The sequence below is a fragment of the Nannobrachium achirus genome (genome assembly GCF_963921795.1).
Source record: "Nannobrachium achirus genome assembly, chromosome: 5".
Lineage (NCBI taxonomy): Eukaryota > Metazoa > Chordata > Actinopteri > Myctophiformes > Myctophidae > Nannobrachium > Nannobrachium achirus.
In genome coordinates, this window is record NC_137814.1 from 33,602,736 (window position 1) to 33,623,822 (window position 21,087).

At 42.4% G+C, this 21,087-nt stretch overlaps 1 pseudogene across 1 annotated transcript in view; it reads right to left on the reverse strand.

The window, feature by feature from the left end:
- Positions 1-20,762, reverse strand: part of LOC308285017 (oxysterol-binding protein-related protein 1-like) — a 33,704-nt pseudogene extending 12,942 nt beyond the window's left edge. Inside the window, exons 1-15 of the transcript in view lie at positions 20,639-20,762; positions 20,448-20,533; positions 20,271-20,345; positions 20,027-20,145; positions 19,843-19,972; positions 19,356-19,505; positions 18,758-18,802; positions 18,603-18,676; positions 17,926-17,989; positions 15,981-16,059; positions 15,406-15,512; positions 7,565-7,733; positions 4,361-4,553; positions 1,561-1,636; positions 803-937 (exon numbers count right to left, since the gene is read on the reverse strand). The product of the transcript in view is annotated as an oxysterol-binding protein-related protein 1-like (transcript). The remainder of the gene's footprint in view (positions 1-802; positions 938-1,560; positions 1,637-4,360; positions 4,554-7,564; positions 7,734-15,405; positions 15,513-15,980; positions 16,060-17,925; positions 17,990-18,602; positions 18,677-18,757; positions 18,803-19,355; positions 19,506-19,842; positions 19,973-20,026; positions 20,146-20,270; positions 20,346-20,447; positions 20,534-20,638) is intronic.
- Positions 20,763-21,087: the final 325 nt, after the last annotated feature.

Genomic DNA, 21,087 nt, shown 5'->3' on the forward strand with positions numbered 1-21,087 from the left:
GTGTACAAATGTAACCAAGTTGTCCCACTCAGAGTTACAAATATATAAATGGACACAAACCATAGACTTATAATGAACAGGATATACGTCATTAGCTAATAATAATTACAAGCAATTATTAAATCTCACAGTACCATGGCAATGTTATAAGAAGGTATAGTAAGCTACAGTAGAAGCAAAAAAATCCATCTCATAACATCCGACATAAAAGAAATGGAACAGTTAGAAAATAATAGTTAACTTCAGAAATTTCTGTTTGTTTTGAGCATAAAATCCATATATAGCCATTTCGTAAAATGAGTATTTGGGTTGGGTATATCTATTAATGCAGGGGTCTTCAACAGGGGGTCCGGGACCCCTAGGGGGTCCTCAGAGTTACTACAGGGGTCCTCCAAATCTTTTTTTAGTGTCCATATTCTGAGAACTTTAGCCAAAAATTACAAATATACAAGCTCACAACGCCCCCGCTGCAAGGCGTTGTGAGCTTGTAGATCGGCTATCTTCGGCAAAAAACGTTGGTGTCGAGGGGAAAAAGAGCAGACTAACTACAGAGTGAAAGGTCAAGTTTATTAAGTATTGACAGTTCAAGTGGCTAAATATCTGAAAACACAAATTGACATGAATCCAAAATACACTGATGATTGTTGCTGTCAAACAATGAAACTATATGGAATCTATGAACAGGTTGTGGGTTGTCCCTGCTTCATCTCTCTCTCAACTAAGAGGGTCCTTGGCCTGAAAACGTTGAAGACCCCTGATCTATGGGAATTCATAGAGCAGGCAATGTGTTTATTTTTGCAACCTTCATTCTCTCTATAGAGTCTGTGGAGGCGTTGGCCTGGTGAATGAGGTAGGTGTGCTCCATGTACTCTGTCAGCCGCTGCAGGAAGCTCAGGGGCTCGTTAAGGATCACGGGCATGGCAATCTTTGACAACTCCTGAGAGTGAGAGAGAGAGATACAGAGAGGATGAAAGAAACCATATGAGGACACTGCATCATTATGATGTATGGAATATAGCCTGAATACATTATGTATCCAGTGCATGATGAAACACATTGATGTTTTACAGTAGCCCATGTTCTGAATGTGTCATGGAGTTTTACAGTTAATTCTCTGTATCTACTATTAATATCAAATGCATGATAGAGAGTACATGACATAAAGCAGGCACTAGACTCTATTGCCATTAACAACGCATGTGTTTGCCCATCAGGTCAGGTATGTATAAACCATTAGCCCCATTTAATTGGGGATTAGAGGGTAAACAGAGATTATAAAGTCTAATTAAATCCAGGCAGAGACTGGAGAGGGTATTTGGGCCCCATGAGACCTCTAATAATGATCAACCTCAACTCCACCGCAAATTAACGAGGAAGTTCAAATCTACGTCATCACTATTGGGCTACTTTCGCCCACGTTTACTTGAGTTGCACTAAACCTGCTTGAAGGCAAAGTCTTATGTCAGCACTTTATTTCCCTGTCAGGGGAAATAGTAACAAGAGATCCATCATCGTCAAAGTAAACAGGAAGGTTATTTTGGGTGGATTCGTTGTTCTCACCATGCCGATGCATTTTTTGAGGATGCTCCAGATGCTTATATCGTTCCTGGAGTACATGGGAGCCGGTAGAGATGTTCTGTGGGATGGCAGGAGAGAGAGAAGCAACCACTGTCAACTCTGCATGCATATTACTGAAATACAGGAATACTGAAATACTGTTTTAGTGTCACAACCTGAGGAATAAATTACTGAAGAGGATTTACTGAAATCCAAGGCCCTTTTTTGTGGCGTGTTAAAAATACAACATTTTCTCCAGTGGAAATCGCTATATTTGTTACTGTTGGTTTGACTGCATTGAAGCATGAGACCCCGTTTCCTCCTGTGACCCGGTTTGTTTTTAACTCATCTCTGCTTCTCGCAGTAAAGAAAAGAAAAGAAAAAAGTAACAGAAATCAGAGCAATAAATACCAAGGGAAGCTAAACCTATCTAAATAGATTTCCATCAAATGAAGTAGTTGGATTACCTACCATAAAAGTAAAACTACAGTGTGTGGCTTGACCTGCGGTTTGGAAACAAAGTTAACCTGACACCTGCAAGTTAATGAGCTGCTCTGGTCAAAGCCTCATGCAATACCCATGAATGGATGGGAGATCTGTGTAGCTGTAGTATTCAGGACTGCTCAACACATGCATTCTTCTTTCTGCATTGCGTGTGATATTCTATTTACGGTAGATCAAATACTGCCACGCATAATTTCTGAAACACTATTTGATATTGATTGACTGATTGATGATACTAATACTTTGTCATAAGTTTAGAAATGTGTCTTGCACCACCAGCACCATTTGCAACTCTAAAGACAAGAAATAGACATACAGTACATACAGTACTACATCTGTACATTTAACATTACATTTAACATAACATTACAACCACCACAATAAGGACAAGAAGGCCCTTCAACATACATTTGGTACGCAAAAGAGTGCTTCAGTCCAAGTGTATTAAGTCGTGGAACCCTGTGTCTCCTGTTTGATGGTAACAATTCATACTGACTATAGAGGGTATGCATGTGACATCATCATCATACCAGGAAGTAATGCGGGAACGCCTACTTAGTGGCAAAAAAAACTACTTTTTGGCCTTAACAGCCCATACATCCAAACAGATAAGTCCTATTTGATTGCATTAAACAACGTTAAACTCACTTTGCCACTCGATTTGCCACTCACTTTATGCATGCGCATACCCTCTATTCAGAACATTGTTGGGTCAGAGACAATGTTGTTAGTCAGCCTGAACATGTGATTATGGTACGCTGATTCATAGAGTTTCTCAAGGGGTTGGCCTGGAACCAGTTTTGACTGTAGAGAAGTGGACACATACACTTATATAAAATTACAATACGTGTAATGCTCATAATCTTAGAAATAAAAAACAAAGTAGAATCTGTCTACCCTTTCCAAATACCATTTTCATTCAGACTCAAGCATGTCCTTGACCTTGGGGTCCTGACTGAGGCTCTGTCTTTTCACTGAGGTGAGCTGAGAGGCTTGGTAGCAAACTATAATGGACTGTCTGTATGACAGACAGGTGTGCTGACCTAATGCAGGGTGTTGCCTTTATTCACAAATCAGCACAGCAGCAGCTATACTGTAGCGACAGAAAAATAATCCAATCCCACAACAAACCACAGCAAGAGACAGAGAGAGAGAGAGAGAGAGAGAGAGAGAGAGAGAGAGAGAGAGAGAGAGAGAGAGAGAGAGAGAGAGAGAGAGAGAGAAGGATAGCGAGAGGGAAAGGCCATGGGGCTCAAGCTGAACCCTCTGTTAACAACAGTGGAATGAACAGGCCACTGGTGCATGGCAGAGATGCACTTCTGTCAGCTCCAATCCACACCAGAAAAAGAGAAAAGGCTAGCATAGTCATCTGTAAAGCCATGTTCCTTTAGTTGGGCTCAAAACCAGCCAAGTAAACATTACTTCTTAGATAGATGTTATAGGTGTCACATATAGAAGTCATGTTTTACTGTGAAAACATCAAAATGACAAAATGAATAGTTGATGACAGAATTTTGTGGTCTGTATTTTAACAGTGTTAGAATTATTTAATGCAAATAGTGTCAGAGAGAGTTCCAATTAAGGCAGGATGTCAGTTCCACCAAGCCATCAAACAAACAACATGTGACCATGTACACAGATATCTGAATGACAGAGTAATAACATTCAAACAGGCACCTCATCAATCTTTAATACACACACATGCACAGAGACCTAGTCAGCCAGTCCCTTTCCTTTGACTCTCTAGGCCAGAACCCACTAAATTATTCACAGGTCACTTGTTGGGTTTGAAAAGAGCGGGCAAACAAGAATAAGCATTCACGGAAATGAGATGGACCCATGCCCCATGCCCCCATAGCATTCTAACGTTGAACTATGGCAAAAAGGCTCTGCAGCTCAAAGCCAAACTGAACGTGTAGGAAAAACAAGAGCGGTACTACTCTCTGGGGCTTGGCGCTCAAACAAAAACAAATTGTGGAGAGGCTGTATTCCATTACAACTACTGTGACATTTGTTCACCTGAACTCTCTTGCTAATGCAAATCTGTAACACGATGGTCATCAGACGAGTCTGCTGGCTGATATCACTGTGTGATCGAACATGTACACACTGCCGTATGGCAGCAATAATAAATACTAGTCAACTAAAAGATACCATGATGTACAATTAAGGAAAAGGCTGTGTGCAGAGCACATGGTCCAAATATTTTCACCTGGCGAATGGTAAATAAAATATTAACAATACAACAAACATGGCGAGTACAAAACAAGCGTGACCTATTAACTAGAACATGTCCCACCTGTGCTTCTTGACTCCGTTGCACTGGGCTGTTTGGTTGTCATGGTTCCCTTCCCCAGACATTCCGGTAGGCCCCCTGAGGGTGCTGGGATGGCGGCGGCTGCTGAAAAGGGGGGCGTCTCTCCCCTCGTCCTCTTCGAAAGAGGGGCTGGCCACGGACAGGAAACCACTCACAGAGAGCTCCGACCCAGACTCTGTGGGACGAGAGGGGGCAGAAAGCAGCTCATGCCAGGCTCAAACATACATACATTACACACATACACAGGGCAGCTCAGAAACCTCCAGTCCTGTAGTCTTTAACTGTAGTCTAGACCAGGGAATGAACACCACTCCTCTGCACGCGCACACACGTGCACGCACACACAAAAACACACACATACACGTCAAGCTCCACCTGGGGATTCTGTTCCAATGAGACGTCACAGACTGGCTTCACTTCCTCCTACATGGTTTGCTCTGCTGACTGGCTAGCACTCCTCCTCCCTGTAGCCTGTATGGCTTCAAGGACAACACAGTGGATGGGAGGGGAGATAGTACGTACATCAACCATGTCATGGAAAACTAGAGATGCTTAAAACCACTGTAGCCCAATATACACTTAGCTGTATGACAAATAGTGAAAATAGCCCATGGGCTGTTTTTGTTTTTGACATAATGACAAAATAGGGAGTAGGGACGCCAGGCTGAAAGTGGTTAATTTCAACAACAACAACAACACAACAGAAACTGGGACACTTTCACAGACTTAGTGATAGGACATCTGTGTGCACATTTTGTTTCACCAACCCGGGGTGGTACTTTTAGAAGATTCAAAATGCTTCATACTGTACAGCATCCCTACAGCATTTTTGTCATTGAATATGAACCATCTCATATGGATGCTGCGAGGTTTAGGGTCATAAATGCAACGTGTGTTGCTGTGACCAGAAGCCAACTGTGTCTATGAATAATGCAGCAATCTCTCAGAGCCAGAGATCACTCCCTACACAGACAGTACATTCAAAACGTCCATTGTACAGACAAACCACCGTGGCAAGGCTAATACAGTATATAGGCAAATATACAGGGAGGCCAACCAACTAATGAGCTCACAGACAAGACAAGCATGCGTTACTGTAAACTGCTGTTGGCTCTACCGACATGAATTGCTCTTCAAATAACTAAAATGCAAACAGGAGCCATTTTCCAGGCTAATGTACCACAAACTCATTAACCTTGGATATAATTAAAGGATAATTTGACCGGCTGCACTACATCAATGGACCATCTCAGCAATGTAGCAGCTGACGTTGGGGCAATCAGCCGTGTCAAACTGCAATGGGAACGGCCATTAGAAATGTCTGTAAGGGCAAAGCTGTGCGCCTCAAGTGACCCTAGAGACAAACACCACCAAGAGACAGAGCTTGTGGTGCCTTCCAGAGCGCACGCACACACACAAACACCCCCCCCCCCCCCCCACTACACACACACACACACACAAAATAATCTCTAGGGAGTAAAAAAAAAAGAAACTGAGTGAGTCTATAAAGAGCGACAGTCTCCAGATAGCACCTCTTGCAGTGTGTCTTTGTCTTTAGCAATATTCTGCTAACTATGATACAAAAATATAAAAGGTGTTTTGACAATGAACAGTGAAAACTGCACTTAGAGAGGCGTGATCCCACCCAGTTGATTCAGCAATGCATTTTAACATCTTCCGTACCAATATTGCCTGTGACAAAAACAGCAATGAAATGTGCAAATCAGACTTGATTTGTCTGATTTTGTGTCCTCCTGACCTAAGCAATGACAAAACTAACAGTATAAAAATCATGTTTCAACAATAAGGAGTAAGCTATATGGGTTAGTTGGGGGGGGGGGGGGGTATTTGTCTGTCAGTCACCGATTGAAATAACCCATTAAGCCTATAATTATTATGGCCTGCTGGGATTTTTTATATCGTCTTGCTATCTGACTTTTCCCTTTGTTTCTCCTACATTCTTATGACCACCTTATATTGTAACTGCAATTGTAGCATGTACTCAAAATGATGTCACTTCATTTTCAAAGTTTGCACTTTGTGGGCTTTTGGTGGTTGGGACAGCAGTGACAATGCAGGGTCATTGTCACTGCTCAGGATTATTATTATTATTATTATTATTATTATTTTTACACATCCAGCGCTTTCCATTTCGCATCGTCACAAACGGATGCCATTTGTCATTCTTTTTGCTCTACACAAGCACCTGCAGGGACAGGAGAGAGCTGGTTATGGATATTAATGGATATGAATTCAGGTTGCCTTGAGATTTTGACTCGTCCTTTGGTGTGCCTTGGGCACAGAAAGTTTGAAAACCACTGGTCTAAATCACTGGTTCTCAACGTGGGGTCCAGGGACGCCCGGAAGTCCTTGAGGGTGTTCCATTCCCTGGCTAAATGATTGATAGTCCATGGTGCAGTTTGGTGCCATTACACTCATAGTTTAATGAACACATCTGCTATGTAGATTGGGGTCTCAACCCGTAGCCCGTAGCACTTGCCATCGCACTTGCCCTAGCCTTGACAACCTTGCAGGCTTATGCAAAGGTTAAAATGTTATTTAGATAGCATGTTATTAGACAGATACCAGTTTAATCAGATGACCTGGCATCCTAATAGTTTGTAGTTTCAATGTACAATGTTCTCTTCTTTTTTTATATTATACTGTTTAGACTGATGAAAGGTTCTTGGTTTACCTATGATCCTAGATTATATTCTGTGCATTTGATGTATTACCTTACGTTTACCTTGCTTACTGTAAATCACTCTGGATTAAGAGCGTCTGCTAAATGCCTGAATTGTAAATGGTCAGAAATAAAATTGGCATCAAAGACGTCCATGCCATGGCCTTATGCATGGGGGTCCTGGAATGTAAAAACGTTGAGAATCATCAATGGTCTAAACAATACATTTCTTTTCTTTTTTTGACCAACTAAAGAGGGTATGTGCATGCATAAAGTGAATGGCAAATCGAGTGGCAAATCGAGTGGCAAATTGAGTGGTAAAGTGAGTGGCAAAGTGAGTTTAAAGTTGTTTAATGCAATCAAAAGTTACTTTTCATGTATGTATGGGCTGTCGAGGCCAGAATTCTGCCACTCAGTAGGCGTTCCCGCATAACTTCTGGGTATGATGATGATGTCACAGACATATCCTGTATATAAATGAGGGTCAACAGTCTGGGGCTGACCTGACACAGCATCATAGAAGTCATCTTCAGTGACAGAGCTCAATGTGGGGGACCTTCTTGTCTGGAACAAGGACTGTTTAAGCTCGTAGTGCTTGCTGGTCAACGTCTGCAATGCCTCCGATAGAGCCTTGTTCTTCTCAACTTCTTGTTCAAACTTCAAACTCCAGACCTGCAATACATTAAATAAATGCATGGACGAATGACCACAAACTCCTCTCTTGCAAAGTATATAGAGAACAAGACATGTCATGCTCACAGTCAGATAACATGTCTGATCAATTAGTCTCACTGATTGATTCATTGATAGATTGATTGGTGTGTGTGTGTGTGTGTGTGTGTGTGTGTGTGTGTGTGTGTGTGTGTGTGTGTGTGTGTGTGTGTGTGTGTGTGTGTGTGTGTGTGTGTGTGTGTGTGTGTGTGTGTGTGTGTTGTGGCAGCTGCCTCTGATGGCAGGTCATTGTTCTAACCCCTGCCCACAGGTCCGGTTTCCACCAGTCGGAAACAAACACCTCGGTCTCTGAGAGCTCCGTGGCCTAGAATTGAGTGTCCCTTCAGGGCAACCTGAGACGTGCTACTATGGGACAGACTGGATCAATGTTCGCCATTTGACGCTGCTGTCGTGGGCTCTTTACCGACCCAGCAGTAACATCGGAGCAATTTCAACTTGAAATGTCTTCTAGAACAGTGGTTCTCCACCTGTGGGGACCTTGTCAGATATTAATAGATATAATAATATAATATAATATAGAGGCAGTAATTGTGAAAATAGACGATCTACATGCTCACAACGTCTCTGTGTATTTTCACAATAGAACCATGTTATACAAAATGTAATGCCTCAAGTCTTAGTGCTCGTCAGGGTGGGAGGGATCCGCAGTTCAAATGTGATTATTTTGGGGGTTGCGGCCTGAAAAGGTTGAGAACCACTGTTCTAGAAAACAAGGATTTCTAAGGACAAGAATAAGCATGCAAAACTTTCATCTCATTCATTGAATGTTTCATGATTCAGGGAGCAAAAAGTGCACACTGACGACAAGAAATACAGCCAAGCTTCCCGCGTGAAAAAATGCCAAGTCACCTTGAGAGAGGCAGCCGGCAGCCTTGGACAGAAACAGGGGCCCGTAAATCAGGTTGTAAATCTGTTAGCAAAGCGAGGCCAATGTCTTCATATAAAGTAACGAGAAAGCTCCATCAATTATTCTGCCTTTGACTCTCAGTTGTCTCACTGACTCGCTCATTCTCACTGCTGTGCAGTGTGCATGCTCATAGACACACATGCACACCCCTTGTGAGCACAGAGGCGCAAGCACACACACTTCAATTACCCATGTTATTTAAGGAAGTTACCAGAAAAGGCACAGCTTTTCTGATCCTGTTCTATGCTTCGTGATCCAAAATTATTGTGCTGCTGTCATCTGTTTTGTTGGTTTTTACATTAAATGTTTTTGGCCTGGGCCGTGATCCAGCGGTCCAGGCAACCTAGGCTGATGTGCATCGTGGGTTCGAGTACCGTTCACGACGATCTTTGCTGCTTGTCTCTCCCCATCTCTCTTCCTGTTTGCTGTCTGTCTCTACTGTGAATCTATAAACTAGTAAGACGCCTCAGGGCGATGTGTCCTCGCCCTAAAGGGCGAGGTCACGCCAATTCTTGGCCATCTGGCCAGTGATGTATATCGGACCAGTTACCCATATATGGAGATCCATGTACTGTATATAGTACATCCCTTTTATGCCCATACATGTAGATCCCTAGCTGTCTGAACCAGCCGCACAGATATAGGCTGTCTATGTATGGGCATTCCCATATGAAGTCCTGTTAGATATATGGACATCAGGGATCTCCATTATGGGCATAGAAGGGATTCTGTTAGAGTGGTTCCCATGACATCACAACATACAATATCTTTTATGCCCATACATGGAGATAACTATCTGAACCAGCCACACAGATATGGGCCATGTCTTGGCCATCTGGCTAGTAATATAAACTTTATTACAGGCTCAAGGCCAACAGGGTAAAAAGACAATACATTACAAAGATAATAATTAAAAAAACAACAACAAAGAGTACATTCACCGAGCCCCACCGGAGCTAAAGAGGCACTCATGCCAGTGTCCTCTAATGGTAGACGTGTACCTGACAGAGCTATATATCGATGACATCAGGGATCTTCATATATGGGCATAAAAGGGATTCTGGGGAATACCCATATATGGACTTTTACATAGGTGATGTCACCTGTGATATCACCTGTGATGTCACAGTGATGTATCAAGGGAACCACAGTGTCAGGCGTGACCTTCAGAGATACACGGATACGTGGACAAGATGTGCCGGACATCACAGTGACATCAGAGCATGATGTCAGAGCGGCAAACCCATAGACTGTAAAAATGTGTACACGTCCGTCTACACAAGCTGTGACATTTATCATGGTAAACTGCTACCTTCGGTCGCAAATAAAGGAGCCCAAAAATATCTGCTTTGATGACATAGGCCTACTGTACAGTTGAAACTTGTTTAGGAGGACCCACTCAAAAAATAGTTTCTTGAAAAGTGCCAATTAGTAGGTTGTAAATAAGGTCTGTAGCGGTCTGATTACACTTTATTGCATTTTGTGGCCATGAAGGAATCGATATACAGGTTTGGTTCAATGATAACGAATACTGTATCTACTAACAAATGTAATATATTTTCAAGTGCAAAATCTGTCTCTTGCCACAGAACCATTTTCCAACTCACTACTACTATAATCAGATACACTACAGTGAATTGTACTTACTACTTGAAGAGGAAGCAACATTTCAGCATACACAAGCATAAGCTTGTGTAGGCTTCAGCATTTGCTTTAGAGTTCTCGAACATTTATGCTGAGCCAACACACCGTGTCTGCCAATTTGCCTCAACAGGACTGAGGCGAGTGCCACAGACAGAGAGCAGCTCAATCACAGTGTAAGACTGAGTATAATATTCAGCCATTATAAATGAATACCTGTCCACAAAAGTGGTTGACCTTGCCTTGAGCCTCTTATTTGTGTATAGTATACAGTAAATGAGCTAATGTATCAGGACTCAGGAGCCTTAACCACTGTGTCCTCTATCCTTAGGAACTTGGCTCTTGAGAGCCTGTCCCGCAACGGAACACTTTGTTGTGCAACTACCCTAGCTGGCTTTTCTCTCTCCCCGCATCCTCTCGCCTGAGAACACACATCGCTATTTTAAGCCCTGCTGAGGCTGGGCATTGTACAGTAGTTGATGCTGAAACTGGGGAAAAGATGTTTCTCACTTGGCCAGGAGCCAAAGGACCCAGCTTTTGTTTGGCCTTTCCTGCCGAAGGGGAAGTAGATCTCGGAGACAAATGGCTCCCATCTCCACGCAGTGCAGCGGTGCAGGCTGGCATGATGACGTACCATAGATCAGTGTATGACCACGGCTGAGAACCAAGCAGCTTGCATACACGGGTTAAAACACTGCATTTAACAGCAGCCCTTAAAGGGCCAGTTCACCTCTGGGGCAACCAGATCTTATTTTATTGTTGTTTGGGACATGATCAACAAAATCCTGAGTTCTTTTTTGGTCTCACTGAGATCTGGTTGCCCCAGAGGTGAACTGGCCCTTTAGAGGGTAATTTCAAAGCGCTGCAATGTTTAACTGCAATGTTCTAATCAACTAGAAGTTTGCGGCCCGAAAGTCTAGAGTTCAGGCTGCTGCGCGGCCCTCACCGCCATGTTGCGGCAGTGTGGTGTGTGTAATGGCCAAATATGTTTTTTTTTGAGAAAAAATAGTTTTTTGAGAAAAAATAGTTTTTTGAGAAAAAATAGTTTTTTGAGGAAAAAAAAGTTTGAGAAAAAAAGTTTTTGAGAAAAAAAAAGTTTTTTGAGAAAAAAAAAGTTTTTTGAGAAACAAAAATTTTTGAGAAAATTTTTTTTTTTGAGAAAAAAGACATTTTTGAGAAAAAAAAATTTTGAAAAAAAAAAAATGTTTTGAAAAAAAAAATGGTGATGCGATGACGTGGTGTATACGGATGTTACTGCGATTGAGGTGAAAGAGAAAAGTGGAAAGTTGTGAGCTAACTATTAGCTATTTTTGTGTGTGTGTGTGTGTGTGTGTGTGTGTTCTGGCTACGCCCCCCTCGGTTGAAATTGGATCCGCCAGTCCCATAGCTGGGAATACGAGCCAATGGGCGGCGGTCACCGGTCACCATGGCAACGGGGGGCCAATGATAGAGTTAGGGCGGTATTCCGTGAGTTCTACCGACATACATCTGATCTACATCTGATCTAGCTATGAGTTGAGGTGGATGTGAAGTGGGCGTGAATGGGCTTGGAAGTGGGATGCGGCTCTTAGAGGAATGTATATATAAGATGCTTCATTTATGGTTCATTGTACAATGGTGTTGGGTTGTGAGTAGGTCAGCTATTTTTGTAGGTATAAATTCGGCTTAAAAAGTTTTGTTTTGTCACAAATCTTTGGTCTGAACTAGGCTTAAACTTTACTTTTAGCAAGATTGATTTTGCCTCTCCATTATCAAGACGAGTACCAAATGGAAAATAAAGGACATGCACCGGAAAAGGGTCCAGAGTGCTGTTCTACTATGGCTCAGTAAAAACACAGTCTTCCTGGGGTGCCTGCTGGCCTAGCGGTCCAGGCACATACCACATATAGGCTCTAAAGAAACCTCACAGTGCATCGCAGGTTCGAATCCCAATCTCGACGACCCCCTGCCTCTCTCCCTGTTTCCTGTCTAACTCCACTGTCTACTACTGTATCAATAAAAAAAATAACCCCCCACCCCCACACACAAAAATATCTAAGCATAGCCTTCATAAAAAAAATCTACCTCAGGGTTCTTCCAGTGTCTTGACCCCATGAGAGAGGGAGTTCAGCACGGGGAGAAAACAAAGCATTTAACCCATACTCTATGGGTTAAATGCTATGTAAGAGACAGCCACTGACAGCCACTGATTCAGTCACCTGGTCAGAGGAGGGACGGGGGTCACAATGGTTGGGGTTGGGCAACATCTGCGGTTTTACTAGAGCAGCTGTGCATAAACATGTATAAATGACTCCTTTAGAACTACACACTACTGCCATGCTGCCAGTCTACTGTAACTGCTGTGAGAGCAACGAAATTATGGATTGGCTTATATGTGTGTCAGTCAGCAAGTGGTTGGATGATCTGAGCTTGTGCGTGTGGTGCATTCATACTGCAATGAAACACCAAGAAACGTTAGGCCTTTGCAAATCTTGGTTGTGTGTTTTGAGAAAGTGTCCAGGCAGCTGTCACAACCCACTACAGCGAGCTTCTCAGACCCAAGTTGGCCTGCACAATCTCCCTGATGACCTCAAAAGCCCTTGCCTTCTCCACGAGACAAAGAAATGTCTACTTCAATCAGTACGCAATCATACTCTCCCTGTGTGTGTGTGTACTAGAGATATGACATCCTGGCCAGCAAAACCCCAGCTCTGCAGCTAATGACGTGGGCCATCAGATCACATCCACCCTTGCTGAAGGGCAGGACTGTAATTGCTGCAAAATACTCCCTGCTATGAATCATGGTTCCCTATTACACATCTCCTGAGATGTCACAGCACAAGCATAACAGCGTACGGGTCTACATTGGTTATGTAATGTGGAAAACAAATGTTTACCGACTAGCACAAACAAAGCAGTCCCAACTGGTCAACTATCTGCCAGGACAATACGAGGGTAGGATTAATATCCATAATGCCATTCTCAGCACTATGTAGGCGTTATAATCCAGTTGGTCTGGGGTGGTAGCACTACAGTAGGTCTAGGAATCATTATTATGCCTTGAGATCATCCCATTTGACCCAGTGCTCTGGCAGTCAATTCCCCCTGTAGTATTTCAATGGCATTCCAGAATTAAATGGCCTCTGCATCCCAATTATCTCTATGCGATGTTATTTCTGAGGACAAAGCAATAACTCTTGCCAGTCTACAGTACATGAAAGGAAACCCAACTATACACTACAGTACATGAAAGGAAACCCAACTATACACTACAGTACATGAAAGGAAACCCAACTATACACTACAGTACATGAAAGGAAACCCAACTATACACTACAGTACATGAAAGGAAACCCAACTATACACTACAGTACATGAAAGGAAACCCAACTATACACACACACATCGACTGGGTCCTGGGCTAAAAAGACTTAAAACGTAGGAGGTAGAGCACACCAAACTAAGGTAAAATACTTATTTATTTGGAGAAACAATTGGCCATGTTTCGATCCGATATAGATCTTCTTCAAGTCAATCTATACTTAGACAAAGCAGCTTCTGTCAAACACACATCTTTATAAGGCGGCTAAAAATCTCTTAGCACGTGAGCAATGGTCACTCTCTACAATTAAATCTAGCCAACTTCCAGAATTGCTTTAATTGCATTAGATGTATTAGGACATCTGTGCAGCTATTTAGTTCATTTAGCAAGGCCATGAATTAAAACTGGGAGTCTGTGGGTGCCTCTCTGAACCGAGGATCATCCTAATCCCAATCTAAACCCAATTATAGTTGGTCTGTCTGTTCTGGCCCTGTACCAGCCCGGATCATTGTGGATAATTTCTGCTCATTTTGGAAAGTCACTAAAAGCACTCTGGACATAAAATGTTCCACACACTTCTAGTCTCTCCAGTTTGACTTTGATCAATGACAATTTAAAAAAAATCTTCAAGTTTCTAATCTATGCACAGCATATACAGTAAATGTATAACACAGTAAAAGCTAATGTCACAGTTTATGCAGTATGCATAAAGGCCACAGAGCACTGAAGGTTTCAGTATGCAAATACCTCTTTACATCTAGGAGAGATTCTAAAATCCATAGGAATGAATGCAGCATATTAGCGCAGTTACAGGTAATTTTGTACACTTTCAGAGTTCAATTAACACTCAGGATTTTACTGTGAGAACAGATTCCTGCTTTAAATATTGTTCCAGGCCGTCTCTAAACAGAACAACTCAAAAGTTTGTAAGAACGAAAACTATACCATGTCCTCAGGGAGCAAGCCCACTGCAAAACGTAGCCAGTTGTTTCCGATGACAATGAAAAACAAGGACGCGAGAACAAAGAATGAGATAAAGAGCAGTTGTCCACTTGTACCTGTGCAGATGTTTCTATCCTCTCTCCAGTGCTCAGATGCTCAGCTGGCTCCAGGAAGCGTGGCTGTGAGCGGCTGTGTGGTTAATGTGCGAGGGTGAACGCATGAGACAGTCTGAGCCTGTGAATATGCACGCGCTCGACTTCCCTCCCTCAATGCACAGTCTTCCCTAGAGCAGGAGCCAAAGCGCCTCGGTGTGTGTGTGTGTGTGTGTGTCTGCACTGATCTACGAGCTGAGTGCAGACCTCAGCATAAAAGCGGATCTTGCCTGTGTCCTTCCTACAGCCACGCTAGTGATTATCACACAGTTCTATGGCTCCCCCAAGGGCAACAGCATGGTCACAGGTGGACAGGGACACGCACCTCTGCACCCCCCCCCCCCCCCCCCAACACACACACACACAGAAATTATCTCACTCACACTTACCATATGGCAGAGAGGGAGCTACGTTAAGTGGGAGGGGTTAGGTTATTTTGATAACCATTCAGCATAAATTCCGAAGCCAATAGGAGAGCAGCACACGAGTGAGTGCAAAAGTCTGTAGGAATCAATGGGATAAATATAGACTCTTGACGCATAAAAAAGGGACCCATCATCAGCAAAATGTCATCAATACAAGCTTCTACATTATCAAAAGATGACAGAGTTTGCTCCTAATATGTGCGTATGATGGGTGAAAATGTTGATGAAGATGTTATTTCTCTACCTCCTCCTGTTTGGACAACAGTCCAAGGCAGAGATGGAGGGCAGCACAGGTCTCACTGGACAGGCTGCAGGTCTCCTTGGCTTTCAGCATGAGGGGAGCAGCCAGTGCTTAGAAAACATGAAGAACAAAAACTCCTAATGAAACATATTAACATGCTAGAGTTAAAACTGAGTGAATGGATTTTAACAGTAAAATCCTTGTGTGTTAATAGGGAAAGAGGAAGTGAAGTATATTCTGGTGCCCTGGGGTGGGGAAATTACTTTTCAGCATTTATCCAGCAGATGGCAGCTAAGATGGCTCAGTTAACTTGAGAGCTTAGGGGAAGTTATTAGGGGTTAAGTATCTTGCTCAGGGACACTTCGACGGGTAGACTGGGTGAGTTCAGGGTTGAACTGGAAACTTTCCAATTGGCCTCTCTACCCACTCAGCTAGAGCCACCTATTCATTTATCCATTTCTAAGTCCGACAGAGTAAAACTTTAACCAAATGGAACAGTCCATTTGGTTACATTTGTACAGGCTTCAATTAACACTCAGGATTTTACAGTATAGCAGAAGACACCACATCACTCTTACCCTGATTCTCTGCATTTTTCACCATAGAGAGAAAAATAGATGTTTCACTTGCCAATTTCTGCTGGCAGGCATCAGCTACCTGAAAGAGTGATTTGTCATCAAGGAAATGGAATTGTGTGTAGTGAAGTTCACACAGCTACAGCAAGCTCTAAACCCCACACTGTAAAAGCCAGAGTGTTAGTTTAACTATGAGAGCATACAAAGAACCAAATGTATGGGTCCATTTGTTTCAATTTGTACAATCTCAAGAGTTAAGTTAACACTGGGGATTATTTAAACTCCTAACTTTGCTTCAACTCACCTGAAGGGCTTGTGCCAAGTTCTCCAGTGATGTACTACCTTCATCATAATCCACAATCTGCTGTTGAGCACAGTGCCGGGTACTGTAGGCTGAATGCTCTGCCACAGCATCCATCCATCTCTAAATGGACATAAGTGCATACAAAAATAAGTCCGAAAGTACACTGCTGGGGTGCAAAATATCATTGCAATCGGGCGGAAACCTGTGTTGTCTGGTGGAAAAATTTGTACTGGTATTTTTGCTATATACCTTTGTGAAACACTGTCATATGACAAAGTATAGACTATGTGGTAAAGGATGACCAATAGCATACATAAATGAAATAAGTCATGTAAATCATGTCAATCCAACCTCACTTTTCTTTTGGCCATTGAATCAATCGTGGAGGAGACCTTAAAGCGATGGATGGTGTCGTCAAGGCATTTGATGGTAAAGAGGCAATTATCCCATGGTTTGACCTGGAAGTGTATATGATGACATTTCTTACTGTACTGTCGCAGTTTTCTCGGTGAACCTGAGCGCAACAGTGGGGGCGCGGGAGAGTGTGGAACACACACCACTGACTATTGCCGATGATGGAGAGGTTATATAGCTTTATGAAATGAGAGGCACTCTTGCCGATTTCGTAAGAGACTCGTCGCCAATTGCAAGATATTTAAAAGTAATTTGGGGCCATGATAACCCCTTCTTCCCACTACTAGATTAAGGATTTATATTGTTTGTGTTATTGTTTAAAACCACAATTATTCACGTGTGGAAAGATCACGGTTCCAATAGTTTTACTAGTAGGCTAGTGTAGGCTTAGAAGCCTTTTCAGAAGTTAATTTAATGTTTTCCATTTAATGATTTCCTTTATCCTCATCTAATCTTGCGCTAATGCACGCAGCTGTTTTCGCCAGGTTTTAAGGCCTAGTAGGCTTTTCAGAAGTTAATTTAATGTTTTCCATTTAATGATTTCCTTTATCGTCATCTTGCGCTAATGCACGCAACTGTTTTCGCCAGGTTTTAAGGACTTATTTTAGTTGTTTCTCATAAGCTCGCGACCCTCCATGCCCATCGGCCCCCACCATTGCGCTCAGGTTCACCGGGAAAACCGCGTCGCATACTGTACATACCTCTCAAACGGTAGCTACAGCAAATAACCTGCTCTATCAGTCTTGTTTACAAATTCCTTTTTAATGTTACATGCATTTAGTAGATTAAAATTAGTCTCGGGAGAGAAACATGAGACTTGGGAGTCTCATGAATAATGATTCTTAAACAATGTAGCCAAGAGTGATGACAATTTGTGATTTGAATATCGTTTAGCCTCAAAGCATAATTGCCTAACTCATATTTGTGAGGCTTTCAGGAGAGACAAACAAAAAAAACTGCTAAAGTCACCTATTAATCTAGCAATCAGTCAGTACAATACAACAACAGTAACAACACAGAAATGTGTGTGGGCAGGAATCAATTCGAATAAGGACTAAATTGGGGAGATAAGAAAGCAAAAGAAATTCTATGATGCTAACGATATACAACATTTTAGTAGAAATGATATTGCCAACATTAGAAAGCCAATAATTCCTGATTGTGAATAAATGTTTTCGCTGAAATTTAACAGATTAAAATGCATGAATTAGAGAGTCCAGATTATACTACCTTACAGTAGGCCTGTGTTAGAGTTTTACAGCCCTGCTTTCTCATCCCAGCCAGTGCATCCGCTCTAAAGAAATACATGGAGAGTTTTATGAAAATTAGACATAAAAGGACCCGAAACACATTGCAAACTCCAGGCAGAGAGGCAGGGGCGTCACAAGGGGTAGGAAAGTGGGACTGAGTTACTGGGGCCCAAGGTGGAGGGGCCCTTATAACTTTATCTATTGAAAAATAGCAGATCTACAAGCTCGCAGCGAAAAGTTGTGAAAATGTGTGAAAATCTTTGAATATATGTATTTTTTAAGCGAACATTTCTAACTCAAATTTTGCTTCTGGGGGTCCCTGGAACTAAATATTTTGAGATCGGGCTCCGTGGCCAAATACATATCATCTTGGGGGTCCTTGACATAGGTTTCTTCAACTTTCTTGCACACATTTTCACGATTTTTCAAAAATAGCAGATCTACAAGCTCGCAGCGCGGCACTCGGTGCCGCGCTGTGAGCTTGTATATCTGCTATTTTTCAATAGTTAATATTCATGGGGGGCCCGCAGTGAATCCTTGTACCCAGGGCCCAGAATTTGGTGTGACGCCCCTGCAGAGAGGAAACATGATTTCATCCATCCATCCAACCATCTATCATCTGTTTAACAGAATTGTCTAAAGGGAATGATAACTCACTGGCTGGGATACCAGGAGAGGGTTCCATCTTCAATAACCACCCAGTGTGACCGCCAGCCAACTAAACGTGAACTCTGTCAAAAAGAAGACATGGATATGAGCACTTTCTTTTGTGTAAAAACCCTGACTGTACATCTCTCCCAACACTTGAGTACCTTCCAAAGTGGGCCTTCAAACTTCTGTGCTGCACTTTTCACTCCCTTTGGGGAATATAATAGTTATACCAAATGTAAATATGAAATACACTTAACTTACGGTAACTACAGCATTATATAATGTATACAGTAATGTAATATAATATATAATTTAATATAGCATTACATGGTATTTACCTGGATATTATACTCTGCCAGAATTAGTCTAAGTTCTTCATTGTGGGACAAGTCTGACACTGTCTGATCTGGAAACACACACACACACACACACACACACACACACACACACACACACACACACACACACACACACACACACACACACACACACACACACACACACACACACACACACACAAGAACTCACCCTCTAGCGGCAAGGGAGAATGAGTTATATATTTTTTGGCTGGCTGACTTCTAGCCCCTCTGGAACAGTGATCATTTACATGAATCATCAGCTCTTTGCACGCAACCGTTAATATAACCGTTCTGAAAACACATGTTGTTTATTCATTACAGCAATAAGCAAAGGCATTATTTGAGCTAATGTTCAATTAGAAAGATTCAATAAAATGACAGGAAAGATTGACAGAGCTACTATACCATTCTTGTTTTTGATGCTGGGGTTGGCTCCAGACCGGAGAAGTTTTAGAACACACTCTTTGTGCCCCCTGTAGGCGGCACAGTGTAATGGCGTATTCCCCACAAGATCCCTGCAGTGGATGTCAGGGGGCTCCTCTCGGTTGAGCTGAGGGATTAACATCAGACAGTGAACAACAAGAGCTACAACATAACAAGGCAGGAAGATTTTTTTATATGAAATGTCAACTTCACTCATCCACAAGCATCAAACCTCCTAGTCCTAACATGATGTTGTTATGATACATTGTGTGGCCCCTTGTTTGATTGAACTAATGAGCACAAACTTTAGTAACATGTTAAGCAGGCGCCGACAAGGAAAAGTAACAGCTGAGGTCAAGCATAGAATCATCCAGACAGTGCACTACAGTATGTTCTCAATGGGAAATAGTGCCATCAACAGCTGCCTCTATATTTTGCCAAAAGGCTCAGAGTCAAATGTTGACCAGTTTTGACAGGGTGGTGATATCTCCGTCTCTGGCTGCTTGCAGAAACTTGTCTTCTCGCCGAAGTTCCTCTCTTCTCTCTGCAGCTGTATAAAGGAAACCATTATGAGAACCACCAGGTCAAGCACACCTACAGTAATGAGAGTCCATCAATCACTATTCTATTTTTTCAGCCCGCAATCACCACATACCCTCTAGCATAGTAATGATTTCATCATCCTCTGTGACATCTTTGGGGATTTGGGCCGTTCCATTGATTATGTTGGCACTGGCATCATACCTCAGCAGCAACAGAACAATTTCCTATATGGTCCATTGGAGATAATTGATTACTGTATTTACAGTAGGGGGGAGGGGGGGGGGGGGGGTTATGATGAGGCAGATGTGGCCGGGAAACAAAATACAGAAGAATTAGAGCATTATTTCACCTTTCTTCCAGTGTAGGAAGCTGTGTGTAGCGGTGTATCGCCCAAGCTGTTCTGCACATTTACATCAGCACCTGCCTATACGGACACATTCGCAAACCCATGACATTGGTGGCAAACCGCTTGAGGAACATACAATAATGATTAGATACAAAATGCAGTTTCAAAGCCCCCAATTACCTTGAGCAGTTCCTCCACTGCATCAATGTGACCAAAATAACTGGCCAAATGGAGCGGGGTCCATCCTGCAATGTCTCTGCGCTTAGCTAGAATGACAGCCAATAAGAATTCTTATTATTAGTCAGTCACAAGACTTCAGCTATACGTGATGGTGTTTGTTAAAAGTAGATATTTGGCAATAATTCACCTACATTTGCAGTTGATGTTGAGGCATAGCTTCTGCTCAATTCTTAAATGGAGGAGTTTTTGAATATGGGAACAACTGCCACTCTTTGCATGGTGGAGCAGCTGCTCCTCTAGATTAGATGGTTCCATCGCCACATTACTCTCCAAGGTGGTACTTGCTTCCTTTAACAAATATGTATTGTAGCTGCATTAAAAGTCATTACAGTTATTTCATTGAACACATCAAAAACCCAAACAGCTCATATAGGGGTCCGTGGCTAACATGGATTTAGCCATGGACCCCCATCTGAAAATAGTTTGTGCCAGGAACCCCCATAAAATATTTGTGTTGATAAAATGTTGCACATTTTTAAAATCTACAAACTACAATTTCACATCTGTGAGCTTGTAGATGGGCTATTTTCTAATAGCTGATAGGATAGCGGATAGGCTACTCCTATAGGCTATTGTGTTT